The sequence below is a fragment of the Papio anubis genome, chromosome 8 (assembly GCF_008728515.1).
Source record: "Papio anubis isolate 15944 chromosome 8, Panubis1.0, whole genome shotgun sequence".
Lineage (NCBI taxonomy): Eukaryota > Metazoa > Chordata > Mammalia > Primates > Cercopithecidae > Papio > Papio anubis.
In genome coordinates, this window is record NC_044983.1 from 3579990 (window position 1) to 3604980 (window position 24991).

Here is a 24991-nt window from a genome sequence, read left to right on the forward strand (position 1 = left end):
CGAATATTTTTATTAGATGTTTATTGATATTGAAAAATGTCTATTAGAGCACTAAGTTTTAGCAAATTTGGGAAAATTTCCACTTCTTGCTTCATGTGATTGAAAAGCATGATGTAACTCATGAGAATACATTCAAATGAACGGACTGACACCGAAGGGACAAAGTCTTTCGATTTTAATGTAGTGATAGTTATTCTAAACATGAAAAAAACAACTTTAAATGTATAGATATTATATATTATGTAATATACAATTTATATAATATATAATACTTATATGTTATATATAATTTATATGATATATAATATTTATATGCTATACATAATTTATATAATATATGCTTATATGTTATAATTTATATAAGTATATTTATATGTATATATCATTTATATAATATATATTACTTACATTATATATAATTTATAATACTTATATGCTATATAATTTATATAATATATTATATATTATAATTTATATATTTATATATAACATAAGTACATATATTATACAATATATAAAATATATAATATACAAGTATACATAATATTTCAATTTCATCTGAATGACTCATAGTAGTTAACATTTTATTTAGATATAGATTTTGGGATTTTTCTTTGCTTGCCAAATTACAGACATACATTTTCTCTTCTTTACTGGCCATCTAGAAATGAATGGCACTGTCCTTCTCCTATATCATCACTGGTCCACCCAGTTCTAGATGCTGATATAGTTTTAAAATAGAGCTTGATGGCAGCCTAATTTTAGTTACACTCATTCTCCCTGCCATAGATCATGTTCCAAACTACTATTTCCATCAGGACACTTATTACATTCACAATTCTTACATATTTTATTGCAGTTTTAAATTCTCTTCTAACATTTGTAATATTGGGGGGAAGCACTTGGCCAAAGTGGACAATTAAACTCCCTTTGGAATAACGTGTGGTAGGAAAGTGAATGTGGGAATCAATATTTTTGGACTTAAGTGAGCTCCACTTAGAAAGATCAACATCATCCAAGCCCAGTTTTTGAAGTAAAAATAAGAGATGTCTTCATTATAAAACAATTTACTGGGTTCATTATAGAAAATGCATGGCTGGATTTTTAAAGTATTTTGATGTCATCATTTCAGCCACATTTAAATTGATGGCTAAAATCAAATCCAAAGTTGCAAAATTGAAGCCATTGTCCTTGTTTTATACCAAAAATAGTAGCCATAAAATAAAGTTGCCTCAGGGCTAATTGCATCCATTATGTTGAGTTTAATGACTCAGCAGTCTAATTTTCTTTCCCCCTGTAAACATTTTTTGAATCTTCATTACACATCATCAAATTTTTAGCTGAACACCAGAGGTCCTGTCTGGGTCCTGCTGCTCACTGCACAGAATGCCAATGACTGAGGTCATGATTACTGCTAAGGAAGAAGGCTTTAATCGGGTGCTGCAGCTGAGGAGATGAGAGCTCAGACTCAAATCCACCTCCTTGACCAACTAAAATTAGGGGTGTATATAGCAGGGAAAAAAAATGTAATGATGGGTAACAAAACAGGAGTGAAGCATCTGGCATCTCATTGCCTGGATATGGTAATCTGCTGAGTTTCAATTCTTTGAAGCTATTTTTAGAGGACTTGGGGTCCTTTTCTGAGGAAGGAACTCAAATGAAACCAATTAATTTCAAGCTTTAAGATCAGAAGGGTCCATTTCTTTCTTTTTTCCATGTTTTATTGTTTTAATTTTAATTTCTAGGGGTACATTGATGGTATATACATCTCCAAGGTACATGCGATGTTTTAACGCCGGCAGGTAGTGTAAAATAACCACATCATGGAGAACGGGGTGTCCGTCCCCTCAAGCATGTTTGTGTTACAGACAATCCAATACACTCTTTTAGTGATTTTTAAAAGTACAATTATTTTTGACTATAGTCACCCATTCCCATTTTGCTATCAAACAGAAGATCTTATTCTTTCTTTCTATATTTTGTACCCATTAACCAACGCTCCTTGCCCTCACCCCTCACTATTCTTATCAGCCTCTGATAACCACCAGAAGGGTCAGTTTCTATGTTGTTCAAAAAGAAACCAAACACAAAACTGTCTATGGGACTATTAGGTAGGTTTCAAAATTCTTATTTGAAATTAAGCTTGGGCTTGTTTCTGTGAAATCAGAGTGTGGATCATCCCCTTGAGTTACTGACTTCATGGATGATTCGAGTGCTTGGAACACGAGCTAGGAAAGGCACTGTCAAGAGATGTGTCATTCACAGCTAACACTGCGACTTTCAGGAAGCACTTCCATGTCTTTACGCTTGTCTTCGCTTTTCTAGGATAGGGAGGTGCCGCAACATTGATGATGAGAGTTGCATCCTGCGTGACTTCTGTATTTGCTGGTGAATGGGTTAAGAATATGCCACCCCAATATATGCTGCTGTGGCATTTTTTAATTAAAGATACTTAAAAAAAAAAAAAAAGCCAGTTAGAAGATCATGTCATTCTGTTCATTGAAAGCAGGAGATAGAATTCCCCAGCGAAATATACCCTCCTGATACCAAAAGGGAAGCAGCATTCTCATCATCAAGCACAGAAAACCGAAGCCCAGGGACGTCTGCACTAACAAACCTTACTACACTAACACTCATCTGCCTGCTTACTTCTCTACCTGATCCCTTCCCCTCACCCAAGTCCCTTGGCCTTGCCATGTTTCCCAACCAAATATTCTTTGTCCAAGCCAGTCTATCAGTGGCTGGTTGTAACTGCTTTTTTGGATCTTCATTTCCTTATGAGGGCTCCCAGGCCACAGGAAATTTGCATTAAATAAATCTGCATGCTTTTCTCCTGTTAATCTTTCTTATGTCAATTTAATTCTTGGGCCATAAGAGGACAGTGGAGTTGTGTCTCCCTGACACTGAGGAGTGTCTTTTCCATACCCACATAGAAGAAGCTTGTTCAAATCTCTCAGGACATTCGGGAGAGATGTGACTGGTCAAGTAGGGGTGGACGGTGGATGTAAAAGAATTATGAGGATATGACAGTATTGGATATGAAATATCAAATGTATGTCCAATAAAATGCAGGATCCTATACTAATTTAAAACCACAAACACAAGCGTGATGTAAGCTTGCCTCTCCCTCTGAACGCATCTCTGTGCAGCTCATAGGAAGGCGACCTTCCATCTTGGTTTGCCCAGGGCAGATCCACATTCACTTTGTTGCTTCTAAGCCCAGCTTAGCATTTCCAGGACCCAAAAAGTCTGTGGTTACCCCATGTATTATGGATGAAAGATGATCTGCCCCCCGGAAGGCTGCAGGAGGCTGACTCTGTCCCCTGTCTATTAAAATCCATGGTGAACAGGGATATGGAACTCCACATTTCTAATTTGGGGCTGGGAAACTTGCCTTTCAAATAAATTATGAAAGCAGAGCCTTTATTGAGAAAGCAATGAAACAGTAAGATCTATTTACAAAAAGGAACCATCTCAATTTTAATTTCCTCTCCTTTTCTTCCAGATATCCTGTGTGTAAATGCTATATTTTTCTTCCAGTTTCAGTGAACTGCTCTTGCAGGGATCTCTTTGAAGATTTCAGTGGGTGCTGAGCACTGTGTTCTTGCTCATTTGTGCTGAGAGGCTCACGCTGGGGCCGAGGCTCCCTGAGCCCCACCGTGCTAATAAATGGCTGGTGGCCTTTGGAAGCACACTGCCATCTTGAAAATAGCAGGGCCTTGAGCAATGGCCAAGTCTGGCCTGTAAAAACACTTGATCTTTTCTCCACTTAAGTCTCTTGAGAAAGAAAGATAGCGCCGCTCTCTCAGCCCACTCTTGCTCTCCACTCAGTGAGGACCAGAGTCCATGTTGATGACCTGGGGACAGAGCAGCCGTGAGCGCTGAGTAAATGCCTCTCCGCACCTCCTACCAATCCCTTTGTTTCCTTTTTCATCATATTTGCTTATCTGAATTTTAAGGCTTCTCTCTTTTAAATCTGAAAATTTTCAGCGTGACCGAAATGGATTGCTTTGTTCACTGCATCTGCTTTTTGTTCTTGAGGAAGTTCAATAGGCTGGAACCACTGAACACTTAGTGTGCTTATCTGCTTCGAAGTAATTGCAATGCTTTATATTTGACAAATAAAAATACATGAGAGAGCTGGGCATAAATTGGACACAGTAAATACTTTTTGCATGAGTAAGTGGGCAAAGATGATAGTATAATTTTATTCAAAATTACAAATAGTGTCTCTTTTATTTTGAAATGGACTATAATAGAGGTGTAAAGGACCAATTTTAAATGTGCTAAACCTTACAAATGCCAGTAGAAAGTTTAATCACCCAGTGATATTTATAAAGAAGGAATTAAGAACTAGACAGAGGTGCTTTGCATCTAGCTTTTAGATTTTGAAACTGCTACGTGATTTGAGGCAAATGACTCATTCTGTGTGTCTCTGTTCCCTAATGTCAATGAGGAAATGTAGTGATAATGAAAAATTACTCTTTATCACATGTGCAAAACTTCGCTACAATGCATGTGCTTAGTAAATCTTAGCAATATTTATAATTATTATTTATATAATAAAATATTGGGGAAAAGGCCACTTGGCAAAAACACAAATTCTAGATTTTTCAGTGAAATGAAATTTAGTGGCACTTCTGCAATATTTCGGTAGGGCATTCTGAATTTCTCTTTCTCCTCAATTAAAAATTATTTACATTTAAAAGCCTCTAGGTGAAACTGTAGCATAATACAGATTCTGACATGCTAGAGTATACTGTAACGCTACAGTAAATAAAACAGTGTAATAGTGGTTAATTAACTGGCATCGATCAACTAAAAAGAATGGAGAGGTCAGAAATAGACCCACTTAGATCTCTGACAAAGGAGCAAACTTAAAAAGTTAAAAGAAGTTAAAATTAAATCATTAAATTAAATTAATGAAATATTACACAGCTAAAAAGGGTTACTTCACTTTCGAGGCTCTGCAGAGAATTATGTACGATATTCTGATTTTTTAAGCAGTAATCTAAGGGTCATCTTAGTAAAAATGTGAGTGATACGCTTATTCCCAACTCATCATAAAATGAGAAAAATAACAGCCACTGAACAACTACATGCTTTGGTTTAAGGTGTGAGATGATGTGCTCTGAGGTTGAGAATATGTCATGACTTTCTGGGAGCTGCAGACAAGTTCTTACACACTTCCCCACCTTCCAACTCATCCACAGTTACCAGGAAGTGAATCACGGGACTTGCAGCTTAGTGTCAGGGGCCTGTGACTAACATTGGACTAAGCCATCTCCCGATGATCTAGTTAACTCCTGTATTGTCCTTCCCGCATACCACCCTTGCTTATGCCATCAGAAATGCCACGGTCTCCTTTGGTTACAGAATGTTTCAGGAAGAAAGGGAATGGAAGGATAGTCAGAGGTAATATGGAGAGAAGCAGAAATATTCTTGAAGACAGGAAAGTGTTTTTGTTCTCACTCTGCTCAAACATTTCCATTTTATTCTGTTCCTGCAAGAGCCACCGTTGACTGTGTCTTCCACGTTCATCTAAGGACAGTTCAGTTCACTTTTAATCCACCAAACAGAAACATTTAGAGTGTGCTTACTATGTGGCAGGCCTGGTTCTAAATGCCTTACATGAGTTATCTCCTTTAATCCTTACACCAATCCTACGAGTAAAGTACTATAATTAACCCTTTTGAGTGATGAGACCATGGTCAATAAGTGAAGCAGAGGCGCAGAGATAGAAAGTGATTTTGACAAAGTTACAATCTATTCATTGGAGACACCATGATTCCAAACTACTGGGCTCAGAAAGAACATGAGCTTTAAATCAGATATTTCCTCCAGCATTTCATACGCACATTGACTCCAATTAAATAAAACTGCAAATAATCATGTTCATTAATTAAGCAGCAAAGGTGCTACACAGTGTCACCAGTAAGTATTGATCTATGCCTAATATTTTAACAAGGTAACGGTGGTCGCTAAATGGAGTTCTTGCTTTAGCAGACATAAAATAATAATAAATGTAATCCTAACAACGATCTAGCCTGGGCATAGTGGCTGACATCTGTAATCCCAGCACTTTAGGAGGCTGAGACAGGAGGATCACTTAAGCCCAGGAGTGTGAGACCACCAGCCTGGGCAACAGGGCGAGGCCCTGTCTCTACAAAAAATACAAAAATTAGCCAGGCATGGTGGTGCGCACCTGTAATCCCAGCTACTTAGGAGGAGGCTGAGTCAGAAGGATCGCCTGAGCCCAGGAGGTGACAGTGACCACAGCTCGCATCACTGCACTGCAGCCTGGGTGACAGAACAAGACTCTGTCTCAAAACAAAATAAAACAAAAATTCCCTGAATCTAAAATTTGCTATAGCCTTTGATAAAATACTTGAAGCAATTTCTTCTGCATGTGGGTAAACTATCACAGTTGTGTTCAAGGCTTCTCAACCTGTGGGGCAGTGCAATGTCTGTACTAACTGGGGGACACCTTCCAAATAGCCTGTTAGTACTCATCTACTTGTCAATTAGCCAACCCTTGCAAGTGTTTTTACATTCATGAGATGTGATTCAATGGTACTGTGACGATATCGTAACTTCCACTCTCAAAATATTCTTTCACTAGTTTGTTTGTCCTCAGGGGGTGTGTGGAGTTGTAGGAAGGCTGAGAATTACATAGAGCCCATAGCTGATACATCTTTGCCACAGTTTGTACTGAGATACTCTTAAATGTTTTCTTACTGTTATAAGATAAAGTTAAATTTATTTTTTAAAAAAAGAAATAGTCATATTTTAATTTTCTAAACTAGCAAAATTGAGGTTTTTTGAATAGGTGGTCTGATTACTCAAATGCATTGATTTCATTTAATGAATAATTAAATAATAAATAAATTAAATTAATTAAAATAAGGTAGAAGTTGGCCCCATTATTTGACTGGTTAATGCGTGTTTCTGTGTGGGGGTGGGGAGTGCTGACAGGTTTCATCATTACCCTGGTACTAAAGTATCTTTTTCTCTGTAACATACATGGCGACATCCTCTAGCAAAACTATATCAATGGGCCGGGTTTGGTGGCGCACACCTGTAACTCCAGCACTTTGGGAGGCTGGGACAGGCAGATCACATGAGGTCAGGAGTTCAAGACCAGCCTGACCAACATGGTGAAACCATGTCTCCACAAAAAATACAAAAAATTAGCTAAGCATGGTGACAGGCACCTGTAATCCCAGCTACTCAAGAGGCTGAAGCAGGAGAATCAGTTGAACCTTGGAGGTGGAGGATGCAGTGAGCCAGGATCATGCCACTGCACTCCAGAATGGGTGACAGAGTGAGACTCTGTCTCAAAAAATAAACAAAAACAAAACAAAAAACTATCAATGAAGAGAAGACTGATGCTTTCTTTACGCAACACAATCTGTAATTTCTATTTCAATGCAAGACATCTAAAAACTTGGCATAGCCAAAGAGGAAGCTCAGGACCTACCTGAATGAATCATTGTATTTACACATAACTTTATAATCTTCCAACCTTTGGCTTCTATCCTATCCTAACAAAAATATATAACAACTGGTATGGTTCCTAAGTGCCCTTTCGTGGCAGGCACTGGGCTAAGTGTTTTTATAGCAATGTAATAAACAGTTATAGAAAATCTGATAAGGTAAATATTATCGCTATTTTAGAATTTGAGAAAATGAGGCTCAATACCATTTTTAAAACATTTCTCCTTGGTTTTAAAAAAGAAGCAGTTGCAGTGATCTAAAAATATGAAGAAAGAGAGTCTGTAACTTGAATATTTTCAGGCAGAATTTGAATCTGTGACTTACATGGCTTCCCGATTCAGCATGTTTCATTGTGAAAACACACTCTAACATGATTTTAATCAAGCGCTCTCATTTCACTCGCCTGAATGATGGTCTTTGTCCAGCTCATGAGGCAGGATGCTGGGGATCTGGTCTCATGATGAGCAGAGCCATAACTCAGCCATCTTCCTGCTCCGGGTCGGATTTCACTCAACTTCGCACTCATCCTCTGACTCATCTGGAGAGGCCTCGGGAACCCACTGCATCCCCGTCTCCTACTCCAGCCGCTGAGGACCATGACCATACGAGATTGCTTCTTCTGACTTTACGCTGTTGTACCCTATACACCTCAGTGCCCTGCGGCAAAATCCTTCACAGCCCCCCTTAGTCACTATCCTGAGATTTCGCCAACAGCACCACAATTCATACACACCTCACTGAACTCGAAGTTACAAGCACATACCCAGAAGAGAAGACTCAGGGACAGAGACTCCGGAACGATCAGGCAGGAGACTCACTGCTCTCTGTGGGGCCTGTCACCTCTAGTGTGCCTCAGTGCCTCATTTGACCCAGGCCACCAGACATTTATATTTTAACAATTTTCCTTTTCTTTTTTTTTTTTTTTTTTGAGACAGAGTCTCACTTTGTCGCCCAGGCTGGAGTGCAGCGGCGCGATCTCAGTGGCTCACTGCAACCTTCACCTCCCGTGTTCTCTCCTGCCTCAGCCTCCTGAGTAGCTGGGATTACAGACGGGTCACCACAGCCAGCTAATTTTTGGATGTTTAGTAGAGATGGGGTCTCACCATGTTGGCCAGGCTGGTCTCGAACACCTGACCTCAAATGATCTGCCTGCCTCGGCCTCCCAAAGTGCTGGGATTACAGGTGTGAGTCACCGCGCCCGGACACAACAATTTCTGAGGGAAACATGCGGTCTGACTTATGCCCATGTGCCTTTTACTACCGGTTATGGCTATTCAGAGTCCTCTGGACCCTAATAGGCAAAGATATTATTAGGCATTAGTATTGTTTCTTTGGAAAAATGTTAATATCCTACTGGTACTTTCATCTTTATATACTAAAAAAATAAAATAAAAAAATGCCATTCAATTACCAAAGACAAGGGTAAAAAAAGTGATCCTGTTTTTTGTGTGATTAACTTGGATATGATTTATTGCCAAAAGTAACATTAATATTATATTGGTAAACTCTTAAGAAGGTTTATAATATTAAATCCCTTCTCAGTAATAATCAGACATACATTTATTCTAGATGTAGAATACAGATCAATACATAGAGATAAATAGATACCAATAGATACAGTCACCCACACTGTGTCAGGTAATTTGCTATAGTGAGTCAAACTGGTCAGGAGTCAATGAATCAATACTATTTATCAAATGCTTGTCAAGACAACGGGCATAATATGTTCTGGGTCTATAACCAAGTAGGAGGGAAGTCACTTATGAATGAGATTATATTCTAGGAGAAAACGAAATATACACACACACACACACACACAGACATATATTTGATAAATGATTATTTCAATTATTGTCAGGTGTCCAAGAAATGATAAAATCTGAGTAATGTGGTATATAATGACTTCTGTTAAGAGTGTGGGGTAGGCTGACGATTGTGTGGGCTGACTTAGCTGGGTGTTGATACTAGGACTTGATACTGAAATTGCTGGTCAAATTATGGGAGGAGGCAGCTGCCTGAGATTCATTTATCCATTATACTTATGGTTACTGAGCCCTACAATGTCCCAAGCACAGTTCTACAGTGAATAGAACACTAAAATCCCCACCCTTATTCCATGAGAGAGACAATAAACAAAATAAATAAATGTATACATATATGTAGTTATTAGGTAATAAAAAGATACAAAGAGAAAAATAAAACAGAAAGGGAATTAGAAAATGCATGTGTGTGTTTTGTTTGTTATTGTGTGTGTGTTGTATGTGTGTTGGGGTATATTATGTGCTGTATGTGTGTTTCGTTTGTGTTGCGTATAGATGTGTGTTGGGTGTGTCTTAAGTGTGTGTGTGTGTGTGTTGGGTGTCGAGTGTGTGTTGTATTTGTTATTGGGTGTGTGTTGGGTGTCGAGTGTGTGTTGTATTTGTTATTGTGTGTGTGTTGGGTGTCGAGTGTGTGTTGTATTTGTTATTGGGTGTGTGTTGGGTGTCGAGTGTGTGTTGTATTTGTTATTGTGTGTGTGTGTTGGGTGTCAAATGTGTGTTGTATTTGTTATTGTGTGTGTGTTGGGTGTCGAGTGTGTGTTATATTTGTTATTGTGTGTGTGTTGGGTGTCGAGTGTGTGTTGTATTTGTTATTGGGTGTGTGTTGGGTGTCGAGTGTGTGTTGTATTTGTTATTGTGTGTGTGTTGGGTGTTGGGTACTGGGGTGTGTGTGTGTTGAATATGTGTGTTGTGTTAGTGGCTGAAAACACCATTTGGAAAAGCATCTACGTAGAGAGAGTATGTAAGATCAGGAGGCTGGGTGAGGTCCCAGGTTCAGGTTGAGCGGAAGGCCAGGCCCGAGACTCTCCACCGTGCAGTGTTGTGTGTGTGTTGGAGTATTCCGTGTTGTGTGCATGTGTGTTGGGTACAGGGGTGTGTGTGTGTGTTGAGTATGTGTGTTGTGTTAGTGTGTGTGTGTTGGGGTGTTACGTGTTGTGTGTGTGTTGGGTATAGGTGTGTGTGCTGTGTGTTGTGGGTGTACATGCTGGAGAGGGGCTCACAGAGCTCACCGACAAGGTGAATGTGTCCATAGATGGGGCAGGGACCTTCGAAACCCAGGGAGGCCATGGCTCTGGAGAGGAGTCCAGGAAGGGCCCAGTCATGCTCAGGTGTCCACACCTCACTTCCTAGACATGGGCTGCCAGGAGCACAGCAGGATGCTGAGCAGGCAGACAGGGGTACTCAGGCTGAAGATTCTCTCAAACTGACACCCAGAAGGCTGATCATCAGTCCTGCCTGCTGCACATCAGGGAGTAACTGTGTCAGGCGGGCGGCTGCATGCCTGAGTCTGGGAAAGAGGGTCAGGCTGAAAACATCGTTTGGGAAAGCATCCGCGTAGAGACAGTATTTAAGATCAGGAGGCTGGGTGAGGTCCCAGGTTCAGGTTGAGTGGAAGACCAGGCCCGAGACTTCCCACCATGCAGAACCCAGGAGAAAAGGAAGGAGCCAGCCCTGGGCCTGAGAGGGAGGCTGGGTGGGTGCACACAGCAATGGAGGAGGTGAAGCGGATACCGAACTGGTGTGGGCTCTAGAGGGAATGAAGGGGAGAGCCTGGAGGAAGCAGGTAGCATTCTGCTTCGAAAGCAACGCCAAAAAGGAAGTGGGAAGACTGGTCCACGCAGAAGTAACAGAACGTGCAGGGAGCCAGGGGAAACGGCAAGGAATGAGCCTGGACACAAAGCAATACCGGATCCTAAAGACCACAGAAACCTGCTGAATTCATTCTGGGTGTGAGGGGAAATCACAGATCATTAGCACCTGGTGTAGCTTGCCAGTCTGGAGTATGTCAAGAAAAGTAGCGAAAATTGTATGCTACCTGGGTTTTTAAAGATGATTAGGACATTAGCTGAAGACATGAAGGGAATTTGGAGGAGAAAAAGTGACGGGGTAGAAAGAACATTCACAACAGAATTGGAGGCTCTGTGTGTGTGTGTGTGTGTGTGTTTATTGAAAAAGTGTAGTGCGAGGATATTGCAGGAGCACAGGGGACATATCTCCAAGGACTTTTAAGACACTGTCTGAAAATCAGGTTTATCTTATAGATGCAATAAACGCTGGAAGACTTTGGAACATGGGCAAGGATATTAATCCATCTAAAATTATAGTGCTGCGATGTAGAATTTGCAAGCTAATGCCCTTTACCAAAAAAATACTTAATTTCCCATAAGAAATGCCAAGTAAAAAAAAAAAAAAAAAAGAAGAAGAATTACTCAATGTGTCCTGTATGCCAAACCTCACTTTTATTAGGTACATTCCAATTAATCTTAATAGATTGATTATTAATATAAAATCATGAGAAATACAAGTCTGGCTGTATCTTATGATAATTAGAGTTTATCACAGATACAGAAGAGAACAATAATATAATATTTATTCATTGCTTTCCAGCAAATAAAAGAATAATATTATTTTGAAGGATGATAGTACTAGAGGAAAATGCTCATATGCTTCACAAAAGCATCCAGAAAGAAAATTTAGGTCTAAATATGTTATAAATAATTATTAGAAAGATTCTAGCAAATTGTATTTAAAAGTTAGTAAAACAGCAGTTTGGTTGGAAGGAAGGATGACAGCTAAACCCTAGTCTGAGGATATTCAATACATGATGAACAGGATTTAGGTTATAAATCAACCAGTAAACACTTTTCCAATTTAAAATAGCATTTTTTTTTCATTTCATAGAAATTACCATTATATTTTTACAAGATATATTCATTGAACACGTTTGATATTCTTCTAATTATTTTCTATCTTTATAAGAACACAACAAACCAGCCCTTCCAAAAACTACGCTTGAAGATACGGGATAGATTTTTCCAATGTCAGAAATGTGACTTGCGGAAGACCTACCGTTTGTATATTTGCACACATACAAAAAAAAAAAAAAAGCTGTTAAGATTTTCTCACAGGGGGACAGGGAATGAGACATTTCCTACATATCAGTTACCTCGAATTTTCACTTGAAGCCATGATTTTTCCCAGATACATAATTAATTGGATGTCACATGGTTGATGTTATTCCATATGCCTTTCAAACGGACAGTTCAAATCATAAAACAGGCAGTTTAGACAGTCACATTGCACTTCCTGCAAATATTCTAATAAGAAGAAGAAGAATATGTAGTGTTTGCAAAACATGGTGCTTTCTATCTCTGAAGCACACCACTAATTACCCAATGGGTTCACCGTGGCTTATCTCTTTGACTTGCTGTATACTTTCACATATCTTCAAACATGACTTACTTTTCTTCTCTGACATAAACTACATGGACTGCTTTGTCGCATCTCTTCTCTGTGAATATAATGTAAACGCAGTGAACCCGGGGGACGTGACCAAACAAGTGCTCAACCAAATCAATATAATCATTTGCTGTAATTAATCTAATTTAATCCGATTAGTGTGGTAATTAATTTGGACAGATCAGGGAAAAAAGTGAGCACTTTAGAAGATTCAAATGTCATCATTATATAACCCTGATGCACATTGAAGCTCTTCCATTTTACAGATGAGACAACACTCAGTGAAGGAAACCCAAGTGTCCCCAAAGTACAGGGTCAAGTTAGAAAGTAGAGGCCAAGAATATTGAAAAAAGGTCAACAGAAATTTGTAAAATATACTTCTTATACTCCTTATCATTTGAATTAAAATTTATTTCCATATTTTAAATTCTCTTATTTCTGTATTAGTGCAGCTCATTTGAACTCCCATGAAGATAGATTTATGAAAGAGAGTACGTTATCAGTTGCTTTGCCTTCTATATGTGGGCCACATGGACTCTAGAGTTTGGGACTGTAGACTGTAGGGGCCCCAGGATCCAGTAGGTCGTGGGTTCTGGTGAATGTGGCCACATTCCTCTTCCATTGAGGGCAGATGCAAGGCAGCAGCTTCTCCTGATGCCATGAATAATTTCAGGCCCAACATTGCTAGGTCATCAATAATCAGCATAATCATCATTTAGTCTAAATTGGCTTTCTTTTTTTTTGAAACTTTTCATTCAGTGAGGCTAAATTATCAAGTCTGGGCAAAACTGATTTCTCTCTGTAAAATGGCGGTCAGTTTCAACTTCATGATTCTGTAATTCTATAAGCGCTCTGAAAACATTTTCGGTTTCCTCCTTACACCTTTACAATGTGCTTTAAATAAAACGAGGCTTAAGAGATGCGTGCTTTTTCGGAATTCCCCTTGATCATCTGAGTTCATCTTGATATTTAACTCTCGGTCTCTTCATTATGTTTATATCAACGCTAATTAATTTCCTCGCTGACTTAGTTTCCTTGTGTATAAAATGGAATTCTTTAATTTAATTGATAAGAAAGCCTCAATGATTAATTAGTTTAGTTTTTAAAGTTTCTGACTGAAGTTACTCACTAACAAAGACTTGATCCTGTAAGATGATTTTATTACAACAATATAGCAGTTCCCTCTTCTGACGGCTGCTGGAATTGTTTTGACTGTGTGGGTGCCAGACATGAATAATTCATAATCCTCCAGAGGTTCAGAGTTTTTCTCATCCAATTATATAGGAATAGAAAGTTATTGAGTTATTTTCTTTTATAAAATTTGATGAAAATTCATGTGGTACATTGCACTTCTAAAAAGTAGTGGTGGAAATGCAAAAATGTATACTTCTTTTTTTAGGTCTGCCATCATCTCTAGGTGGTTTCTCATTCGCTATTTGAGGTAAAAGAATGCACTCTCTAGTCATTACACAAAGTGAGTTTCTCCCTTTAGTGAATCAATTATATTCTTTAATTGTATGCCGAAACCACTTGAAAAGCATTTTACTTCTATGGTTACGATTCAATTTGACCATCTGTAATCCAATCAAGCTATATATTGCTTTATGTATTTTAATAGATCCTTTTTTCTGGTTATTTAAACAATTATATTATGTAAACGGTATGATGAATAATTGAGGAACAATCTTGTTTGGCTTCTAGTTACCAGTGATGCTGTTCTCAAATGTATCTAGACATCAATCCCCTTCACAGCAATATTTTCCATAGCATTTGAAAAGATATTTTAGCTCCTGCAGTGACAAAGGCCTGTTTAGAAACTGCAAGCATAATTTACTTACCTGATTGATGAAGCAGTTTTTACAGTCTACTATATTCGTGTTATATGGAGATGGATCTTTGCTAAGAAAACAAGGGTCTTTAACAATTGCAAAACTCCAAATTGTTACATTTTATGATAGAGCAAAGTAGATTAGAGCAATTATCCTTCTTGTTTTATTAAGCCTTTATACTACTGTTAGAGGTTAATGGGGCTATTATTTTTCCCACCATCAAAATCTGCTTTAAAGCAAGATCTACAGCACTTAGTGCTAGAAATCTGGCACACGGATTAGCAGGCATGCCTCTTTCGGCAGCAGTGTTACTAATCACCGTGGCCACTGCCATTCAGATAAATCGCACGTTCCTAATACAACACTCAGGTCCCTAAAAGCAAGACCTGATGATGAGAGGCATTCCCGGCAACCTAGTAACATGCCTGGTATCCCTAACAATATTATTGGGAAGCAAAATGTGTTTCTCATAGATGAGTAAAGCGGATCGTGTTTATTACAGAAGATTATCCATATGTGGGCTAATAGAGCGAAAATATATATCTGGTTATCTGGAAAATTATGGCCTGACAGAAATGTCCATGGGAAATGATTTCTGAAATAAAGTTTCTGAGCTTGAAACTACATAAGCATCATTTGCAATTGATAGGATTTAGGGGACGTGTCACAACTTCTGTTCCCTGGTATCCTGGGTTCCAAGTCAGGCATCCAGGCTGATGAAGGTCCTCACTCCATTCTCCCTTCCCTTCCTCCCACCCTCCTTGCTCCCACATCCCACCTCCAGCTCTGGATGGAGGGAAGCACTCTGCAGAAGGCAGCATGCATTTCACTGAAATTCTTCAAATGACCTTCCTAAGAACAAGCATGTCTCAGCCATTGACTCGGTAACAAATGAACTCCTTCAGCAGTGGGACAGAGGAAAATTAGTATATTACGGCGTGTGTTCTGACCGACTAGAGCACACAATTTAGACTGACAATTAGTTTTTATTACCAGCTGTTATCACCTTGTGACAGAAACTTGAATGATTTCTCATAATTTTACTGTTTCCTTCCATGCCGTGGGCATCATGATTCTGAAACCACTGTGTTTTATTGACATTGATGAATTATTTAACTATTTGTGCTTTTTTCCCATTTAATACATTTCATTTTGATAATGGGCACAGTTTTCTCTTAGCCAGTACCCAGCAGAAGTCTATAAGTAAGACATTTCAGTCACAGAGGAGGTACTTTAAAGAGGACTTGGTGGCACCTCACATGGTCCTGCTTTCCTACAGCTTTCCATCCTCTATTTCTACGGATTTCTATATTTCATGGGTTGATCTACTCATATTTTGAAAGATAGTGAGTTTCCATTTTTAGTCAATCATCAATAAATGTTGCTACCGTTATGACAGCACTCTGCGTGACAAATATGTACTGGAGATTTGAAACACCACAAGACTGTAATTTTCCCCGGGGAAGGAACAGATGCTGATCCTCTTTACGACACCTTCTGGATGCCCTGCAACAAGGGACTCTTTAATGCGTGAGTGAAGATGTGAAATATAAAAATCTAATTGAAGAAATACATGAGCACCCTCTTCCCACATGACACGCCGGCCCATAACTATATCCCTGGGTTATTCAATTCACCAACACTTACTGAGCATCTGTTGTGTACCTGGGACTCTTAAAAATTCTTAGTAGAGATCAGAGAACAAAGTAGAACATATGCCTGCCCTCATAAGAATGAGACAATGGGATTTGGGGAAGTTGGGGGAAGAGTGGGAGGGGAGCGAGGGATAAAAGACAACAGATATGGTGCAGTGTCTACTGTTTGGGTGATGGGTGCACCAACATCTCACAAATCACCACTAAAGAGCTTACTCATGTAACCATATACCACCTGTACCCCAATAACTTATGGAAAAAATATAAAAAATAAGTTAAAAAAAAAGAAAATATACCTGCCCTTGTGGAGTTTAGTTTATATTCTCCTGGAGATGTGAGAGAAATTAAATGAATAGGGTTACTTTACGTGTGTGTTTATGATACACATACAAGTAAACACACACTTATATGTATGATATATATGATACGTTATGATAAGTTAAAGAACACGAAAACAGAGCAAGTATCGGGAGAAGATAGAAGTTGTGGATGCTCCAGTCAATGGCCATGCCACCCTGAATGCACCTGATCTTGGAACCTAAGCAGGGTCAGGTCTGGTTAGTACTTGGGTGGGAGAAGTTGTGGATGCTCAAGATACATGATATTTAGGTAGGGTGATCAGTGACAGCTGCCAGAGAAAGTGAATTTTAAGAAATGGTGTGAGGGAGGGAGGATGTGATGTGGCTTCTTTGGAACATTATTTCAGGTGGAGGAAAGAGGAGAGCAAAGACCATCGGGTGATTTCGTGTCTAGTTTCCTCAAGAAACAGCCTAGAAACCAAGAGGACCAGGATGCGAGGGTGGGAGGAAAGGAGGTCTTTGGGTCTTCATGAGGAATTTGGACTCACTCTGCCTGTGATGGGAAAACTTTGAGGGTCTGGAGCAGAGGAAGAATGTGGTTCTACTGATATTTCACCCAGATACCTCTGGTTGCAGGGTGGGACCTTGTCAGGGCAGCGAGAGGCGGAGGATGATGAGATGAGATGGGTGAGAGGCAATGGTGGTTTGGAGGTAACAAGAAAGGCTTGGGACATGTTGGGGGACGGTCAGGGCTCACCAAGGGGCCAGAGAGACGGGTGGCATGAAGGTCTAGGGACTGAATGCTGGAAGTCACAGGCTTCTTCTGTGAAAGGTAAGAGTGAGAGAGACGCCTGTTAGACACCAACGTGACACCCAAGTAAGCACGTGGATAGAAAGTTCTGGCCTGCAGAAGAGAAATGCAGGTTAAGCCACTAATCTGCCTCAGACCATTCTGGAATTGGACCATCTTGGGACAACTTTCCGAAGATGAACATGAGTGAGCTGGTTGTCTTCTCTCTTTATTTCTCATGGTAGCCCTATTCATGAGAATTCATGGCTTCTCTTTACCTTTCTCTCAGCTTCCACAGGTCCCAGAGAGAGGACAGGTGCTGAAGTCTGTCCCTGGGCTGAACTGAACCTGCTGCTGGTGGTTACGATGCTAAACTCAGAGGCTAACATGAGGGCAAGAGACTCTTCAGAATATCGGATTAAACCTTATTATTTTTTTTTTTTTTAGCACATTGGAATTTAACAATTAAGAGAAGATTACCCACTAGTATATTTTATTTGTTCATAAATTATTCCAAAAAAGACACTACAACTATGAATATTATTATTATAATGATAAGTGGATAAATACAAATGGAAAATTATTTTCTAAAGTGTATTTCGGAAAATGGTTCGACCAGTCAGGGCATTGAAAAAAGACAATCCAAGCATTCTACAGTTATAATTACATCATTAAGTGTATACAGTAATTGAGATATCACTTTATGTAGCATTCTAAAAACAGAGTTACAAGTTTTAAGATCTCTCCCTCCAAATTATGCCTGAGCCACAAGAAAAGCCAGAGGGAGATGGAACCACTGTATGTCACTATGAAGGACAAGATTCGACCAATTGCTTTCATGAACTGAACTGTCTCTTTGGAAACTTGGGATGAATATCATTCGGTTTTGCTTCAGATCATTTTTTTTTTCCTTTTCAAGGTAAGAAAACATTGATTGTCCAATAGAAACAAAGGGCAAGGAAGTGAACAGTTTATGGTTGAATACAGGAGAATTCCAGGGGCATTTGTTTTATAACGTTCTGTTGTTATTTTCCCCAGGGGCATAAAGGCAATGCATTATACTGCTCAAATTTCCACATTTTTTAGAAAATCAGCTTTTTATTAAATAATGGTTCTGGACTAACTGCTCCACCCTGCATGGCTATAAACTGTTGTAACTGCAGTGCTCCTTCGTACACAGCATGTGCCATTAGCTCATCTGAGTGAGCTACCACAAATCAAGATCGAATTGGTCATTTGTCTTTAACTTTACATGGGGAAGAATCTCTAGTTAAAAAATAACAACCAATGCTTTGTTTATCTTCGTTCCTACAGGTGTATATATTTTGGAGTTAGAAGGGCACCCATAGGTTATTTACTTTAGTAATCCTCACACTGAGGGCTGCCAAAACTGGTTTCTGCCAAGGAGAATGCTCAGAAGAAGAGAAGAAATGACATGTACTGTTACCATCATTAAAAAATAGAGAGTGTTGGCCAGGTGTGGTGGCTCATGCCTGTAATCCTAGCACTTTGGGAGGCCGGGGCGGGCAAATTATCTGAGGTCAGGAGTTCGAGACCAGCTTGTCCAACATGGTGAAACCTCATGTCTACTCAAAATAAAAAAATTAACCAGGACTGGTAGCGCGTGCCTGTAGTCCCAGCTATTCAAGAGGTTGAGGCATGAAAATCGCTTGAACCTGGGAGGTGGAGGTTGCAGTTAGCCGAGATTGTGCCATACTCCAGCCTGGGTGACAGAACGAGACTCTGTCTCAACAACAAAACAATATATACAGTATCAGTTTAATAATTTCTTTGGCATTGAAAGAATCTACTCTCAGAATAAAGAGCAGTTCACCATCACTCAGGCTGAGGAAGAAGATGGGGGACGGGCACTCACTCAGTGTATTCTGTGGGGGACGGGCGCTCACTCAGTTTATTCCAGATGCCCTTTTTGAGACATAATGTTGCCCAAGTGCATTTTTTCCAAGATTAAAATAATTCAAAATTTAGAGCATGTAAAGCATCTGATTATAAAATATGTAGACATTTAAGATATTAATGAGTATCTTAATATCTTTGGGATTTTCTTCAAACATTATTGATTACAAGCTGGTGAAAAAGGAAATTTTAAATCTTCTCATTCTACACTTAATGTGGAGAGTCGCCCTCACCGCACAGAAGAGTTGAAATATCTCTAAAGACGCCAGTCGCGCTGCACTATGTGGTTAGGTTTTGTGCATGTTCGTGATGAAATGAATTGCAGAGGGTTGAAAGCAAGGCTGTGTAAAGAAGCTGAGGAACTTCGGTTCCCAAAGCAAAATTCACAAAAGACTCATCAGATTAGGAGACATAACTGAAAGAATCTATAGGGCTTTTGTTCCAAGGCACAGAGATTCTTTTCTGTCTTTTCATTCATTCATTCATTCATTCATTCATTCATTCATTCATCCATCCATCAGTAGGTACTCGCTATGGACTGGTAGCTTGGGCTGTCAGGGGATGAGGAGGTATGGTGTGTGATATCTGTGGGTCATGGACATGATATCTGTGGGTGATGGATGTGATATCTGTGGGTCATGGATGTGATATCCGTGGGTCATGGATGTGATAGCTGTGGGTCATGGACATGATATCTGTGGGTGATGGATGTGATATCTGTGGGTCATGGATGTGATATCCGTGGGTCATGGATGTGATAGCTGTGGGTCATGGATGGGAAAACCCCAAACCCTCAAGGGGCTCATCTTGAACTAAAGGTACAATCAAGGTAGGTAGGTCTAGGATAAAAATGTCACTGGCCCAGCAGGAAGAAGGAGAGGAAGAGACTTGCCTGTGGGATGTGCATGATTTCCAAACACAGGCACTTTTGACTTTCAAGTGAAACAAGCAGGAGTTACTTTTAAATCTACTGCCAGGTATTACACATCTGTATAAACTTAACTCTCAGCTGGGTGCAGTGGCTCACGCCTGTAATCCCAGCACTTAAGAAGGCCAAGGCAGGAAGATCACCTGACGTCAGGAGTTTGAGACCAGCCTGGCCAACGTGGTGAAACCCCGTCTCTACTGAAAATACAAAAAATTAGCCAGACATGGTGGCGCGCACCTGTAGTCCCCACTATCTGGGAGGCTGAGGCAGGAGAATCGTTTGAACCCAGGAGGTGGAGGTTTCAGTGAGCTGAGATCATGCCACTGCACTCCAACCTGGGTGTCAGAGCGAAACTCCATCTCAAAAAACAAAAAAAACAAAAAACTTAACTCTCCTAAGTTTCGTAATTAGAGCAGTCCTCCATCACTGTGGCAGAAGGAAAAATCAGTTACCTAGACAGTGAAGGCTGGTCCTTGGAGAGGCAGCCAGCCTGAAAAATCACAGCTACAGGCAAAAATAGAGCAGCCTGGGAAAACTCAGGCTGCACCTGCACAGATGAGCAGGCATGTTCCAGTACAGAAGCAGGATGCACCTGCACAGATGAGCTGGCAGGATTCAGCACAGAAGCCTTCTGTTCTTTGTGTGATTAGCGAGCTCCCAGGAAAAAGTTTCCTCCTTTTTTCAGGCATATACACAGTGGGCTCCATGAGAACTCACACAGGGAAGAGTGGGGCTTCCCTGAAACAAACCCACAGTTATACAAACAAGAGAAGTGGTGCTTTGTACTTGCCTAGGGACATAATCACAACTACACAAATAAGGGGTAGTTATGCAGACAGATTTACAGATTAGAAAAGTTACTCAAACAGCTACAGAGATGAGGAGTTTCTCATAAAAACTTTTGAATTCAGCTGTAAAAGCGGCAACCCATTCGGGATCCCCTCTCCCTTGCAAAGAGCTTTCTTCTCTCGCTTATTAAACTTTCACTCCAACCTCACGCTTTGTAACCATGCCCCTTAATTTTCTTGGTCATGAGACAACAAGCCTGGATAACACCTTAGACAATCAGACCAGTGACCTTGATCTGTTTAATTATCAAATAGCAAGTTTCCTGAGGCTCTCAGGGAAATTCTCCCATTCCCTGCTGTCATCTCTTTCTTTCTCTTTCTGCACTTCCTGAACTCTTACTGATGCCCCGACAGTGAACAGGGGTGAGGGTAATAATGAACAGGACTTTGGGTGGATCTGATATAGTCTGAGGGCATGGATTTCTTGCTTTGCCCAGTGTTTGTTTTTATTTTTATTTTTTAACATCTAGAACTTTGGGTAGAACTTGCCCTCTTTAGTTCATCAAAACCTTGAACATTTTCTATCACCATGACAGGGTCCCATCAGGAATCAGATGTCATTTGGAGAAGAACCCAGTAAGACAGGGCTACTTTCAAAGGCTCTGTTTACAAAAGGGTGAATCTGCAGACACCACCAGGGACAGGGAAGTGGCGTGGGAAGGAGTCACCACTGAGCCATGGCTGCTTTCTAGGCTGGAGACAACAAGGGGCAAAAGTTGGTGCTGAAATCCAGATGGAGATGAATGCATAAGGTCACCCTTTGCAAAGAGCTGTGACCTCTGATTTTTGTGCCTTGGAGCAGAGACAGCTTGAGGGGACTGCAGGAGGCAGCTCAGCCTCCCATCCATGCCCTGGTGCTTCCCATGGGCAGAATACAGGAGCTGCTAGCAGGGTCCACCCCTGCCTGGCTTTAGTGAAGCCAGCACTGGATGAAAACTTAACAGGGACAGCTTCACACTCTACAATGAACAGATAATTCCCTGGCCGCTGCTGTCACTTCTTTTACTGCCAGAGGAGTCTCATGAAGAAGAACGATCATAAACAAACAACAATGTCCACTTTACAGAATAAAAAATACTAAGATGGAAGAAAACAGAGGGGGGTGTGGAACAAGAGCTAACAGTGCCTGCAGACCCTGAGCTGGACATTTTCCATAAAGCTTTTGTCATATCTGCAACAAAACCCTTAGTTGGGGAAACGATTCTATCACTTCTGCAAGAGAGGTTTGTGTGCTGGGATCTAATCTCTAGAGTTTCAAGAGCTGTGGTCTCCCAGAGGAACCCAGATCTTGGGGTGACGCAGAAGTGGAGAGACTCAAGTTAATGGAACGGCTTGAAAAGGAACGAGGCCTCCATTGAAGGCACCAGCACTTCACTCCCTGTAGACAGAAGATAAAATCTTCACATCAGCAACAGGCATCTGGGCAGCCAGTGTCACCATGGGTATCAAGAATGTAAAGTACCTTCACACTTGGTCTCCTACAGATGGCAAGGGGTTCATGAGGAGCTGAAGAGAAAACGGGGCTCACGGCAGGAACTCCTAAGGCACGGCGGGAACTCCTAAGGCACGCACGATGCAGTGGAACGTGGCCTGGCCTGGCCTCCCCTGCCGTTCGCCCTGTGTGGTTCACTTCCCGCCATTTACATATTGAAGGCGCCAAAGGCGTACAGAATGCCCACTGCATGCCACACTCTGGAACAGGCAGTTTACACACCTCCTGGTTTATGTGAGTGACAACCCTATGAAAAGGATTACTGGTTTATTAATAATTTTGTAAGCGATGACATTTGAACTTGACTAAGGCACATACTTGCACAGCGATGGAATCCTTGCCTCTCTCGCTTCAAACCCTATGTCCTTTCATCAGTGAAACAATTTCATTTTCTCCGTCATACCTTTCTCTGGAATGACACATTACCATTGATTACCTTCCTCGTCTCAGAAGGCTCACGGTTTCCATTCCTCATTTTCTCTAATGATTAATTCCCACGTCTGACCAAAAAACTGTACTTTAATACTGTTAAAAGAGAGGACAGAATGCTTTCTAACACCAAATGAGTCACTATGTACATGTCAATCTGTGTTCAGATGAGGACAGAAGAGATAGTCTCCTTATTAAAAAAGAAAGAAAGCTCTGCCTAAATGTTACAATAACAGAAAAATCTGATGCCCGGTTGATCGGATATCCAACCTGATATTGATTTAATATAAGAGTTTGGCTGGATATAAGAGTTTGGCCGGTTCTACATTGAACTTTAGATCATTTGTGCAGGGTTTTATCATAAAAATCGTTTTCAAAATATTGTAAATACTATATCTCCCTCTACAGAACATTCTACACTAGAAGCTAACAATATTAAAATGTTAAAAAATTTTATTTTTTTAAAAAATCTTTATGCCTTCGACTGTTTTTCAGTTTTTCTCCCTTCAGTTTTCCCATCCTTTTCCAGTCTAATTTCATTAAAGGGTGACTGGCTGTGACTGTTCAATAGAAAGTGCCACACAAACATTTACAGATTGATTTTTTTTTTTTTGGAAGAGGGAGAGATCTAAGGGCCAGAGTGGTAGTCAGAGTGTGGTGGCTCCTGCCTGCCTCTGAGGGCCAGGGTACAGGTTTATCTCTCTGTCCTCCCAACCTGCTCAGAACTGAGCACAGACTATGGATTATTGTCACACAAGCAATTGTCAGGAAACCTAAAGTGATGAAGACGTAGGTCAATCCATAGTGTCGTTTTCAAAAGATTTTGATTGTTTATTTTTATTTATTAGTTTCAGCAGAATATTTGTTGCACATAAGACCTCATGCAGAAGCCTGCTGTAGCATACAGATGTAAACAGAATTGGTTGACCTGAGGGGGTTCAGATGTCCACCCCAGCCCTTCCACTAACTGCTAGGCAACGGAAAAAAAAACATGCACAGATGCAAAACACCAGGGACAGGTGCACGCATGGAGCAAAGCTAGGAACATCACATGAAAACAGGCGCACCCACGGAGCTAGGCTAGAAACATCACAGGAAAACAGGTGCACCCACGGAGGTAGGCTAGAAATATCACGTGAAAACAGGTGCACCCATGGAGCAAGGCTAGAAACATCACAGGAAAACAGGTGCACCCACGGACCTAGGCTAGGAACATCACAGGAAAACAGGTGCACCCACGGAGCAAGGCCAGAAACATCACATGAAAACAGGTGCACCCACGGAGCTAGGCTAGAAACATCACGTGAAAACAGGTGCACCCACGGAGCAAGGCCAGAAACATCACATGAAAACAGGTGCACCCACGGACCTAGGCTAGAAACATCACATGAAAAGGTTGCTAGGGAAGCACAGAAAACACAACCCAATGGGTAGAAAGTCCCAGAAAGAGCATGAGCAGAAAACAGCCCCTGTGGGAAGTCAGCCCACCTGGTATCTCAGTAGAGGGTACTCATCTCTTGTTTGTAAGAAAAGCGAGCCCTCAGTGAAGCTGGTACCCAGTAACTGTTATGACATGTGTAAGGGCATGGGGGGAGCAAAACCAGGGGAGAGCTGACTGCACCTGCAGAGAAAGAAGGGTCTGCACAGTGAGTCTCCAAGAAGCACACAGGCTGTCGGCTTTCAGCTAAAGGACAAAGGGCCCTCATGGCCGAGAAGCACCATGACCCAACCCAGGCATGGCCAGGGGTTCCTATGGCTGAGTGATGATGAGGGGCATCGAGGACAAGGCACCAAAATAACAAGTGTGGCAGACACCTTCATTCCTCCCACAGCTATTGATCTGGTGTTTACCAGGTGCTGGGCACATGCAAAAGTCATCAGCAAGATATGTCTGCAGATCTTCTTTTCTCTTTGGAAAGACGCAGACATTGCCCAAAAGCTACTTTACTCTCCAGGCAGTGAATCATCGTAACATTTTAATAGACAAAAGACAAGAACAGACTTCTTTCCAGATATCGGTCTAGTCTG

General features: G+C 40.7%; 1 protein-coding gene across 4 annotated transcripts in view; it reads right to left on the minus strand.

Moving 5' to 3' along the window:
• Positions 1 to 24991, minus strand: part of CSMD1 (CUB and Sushi multiple domains 1) — a 2034404-nt gene that overhangs the window by 721490 nt on the left and 1287923 nt on the right. The window lies entirely within an intron of this gene.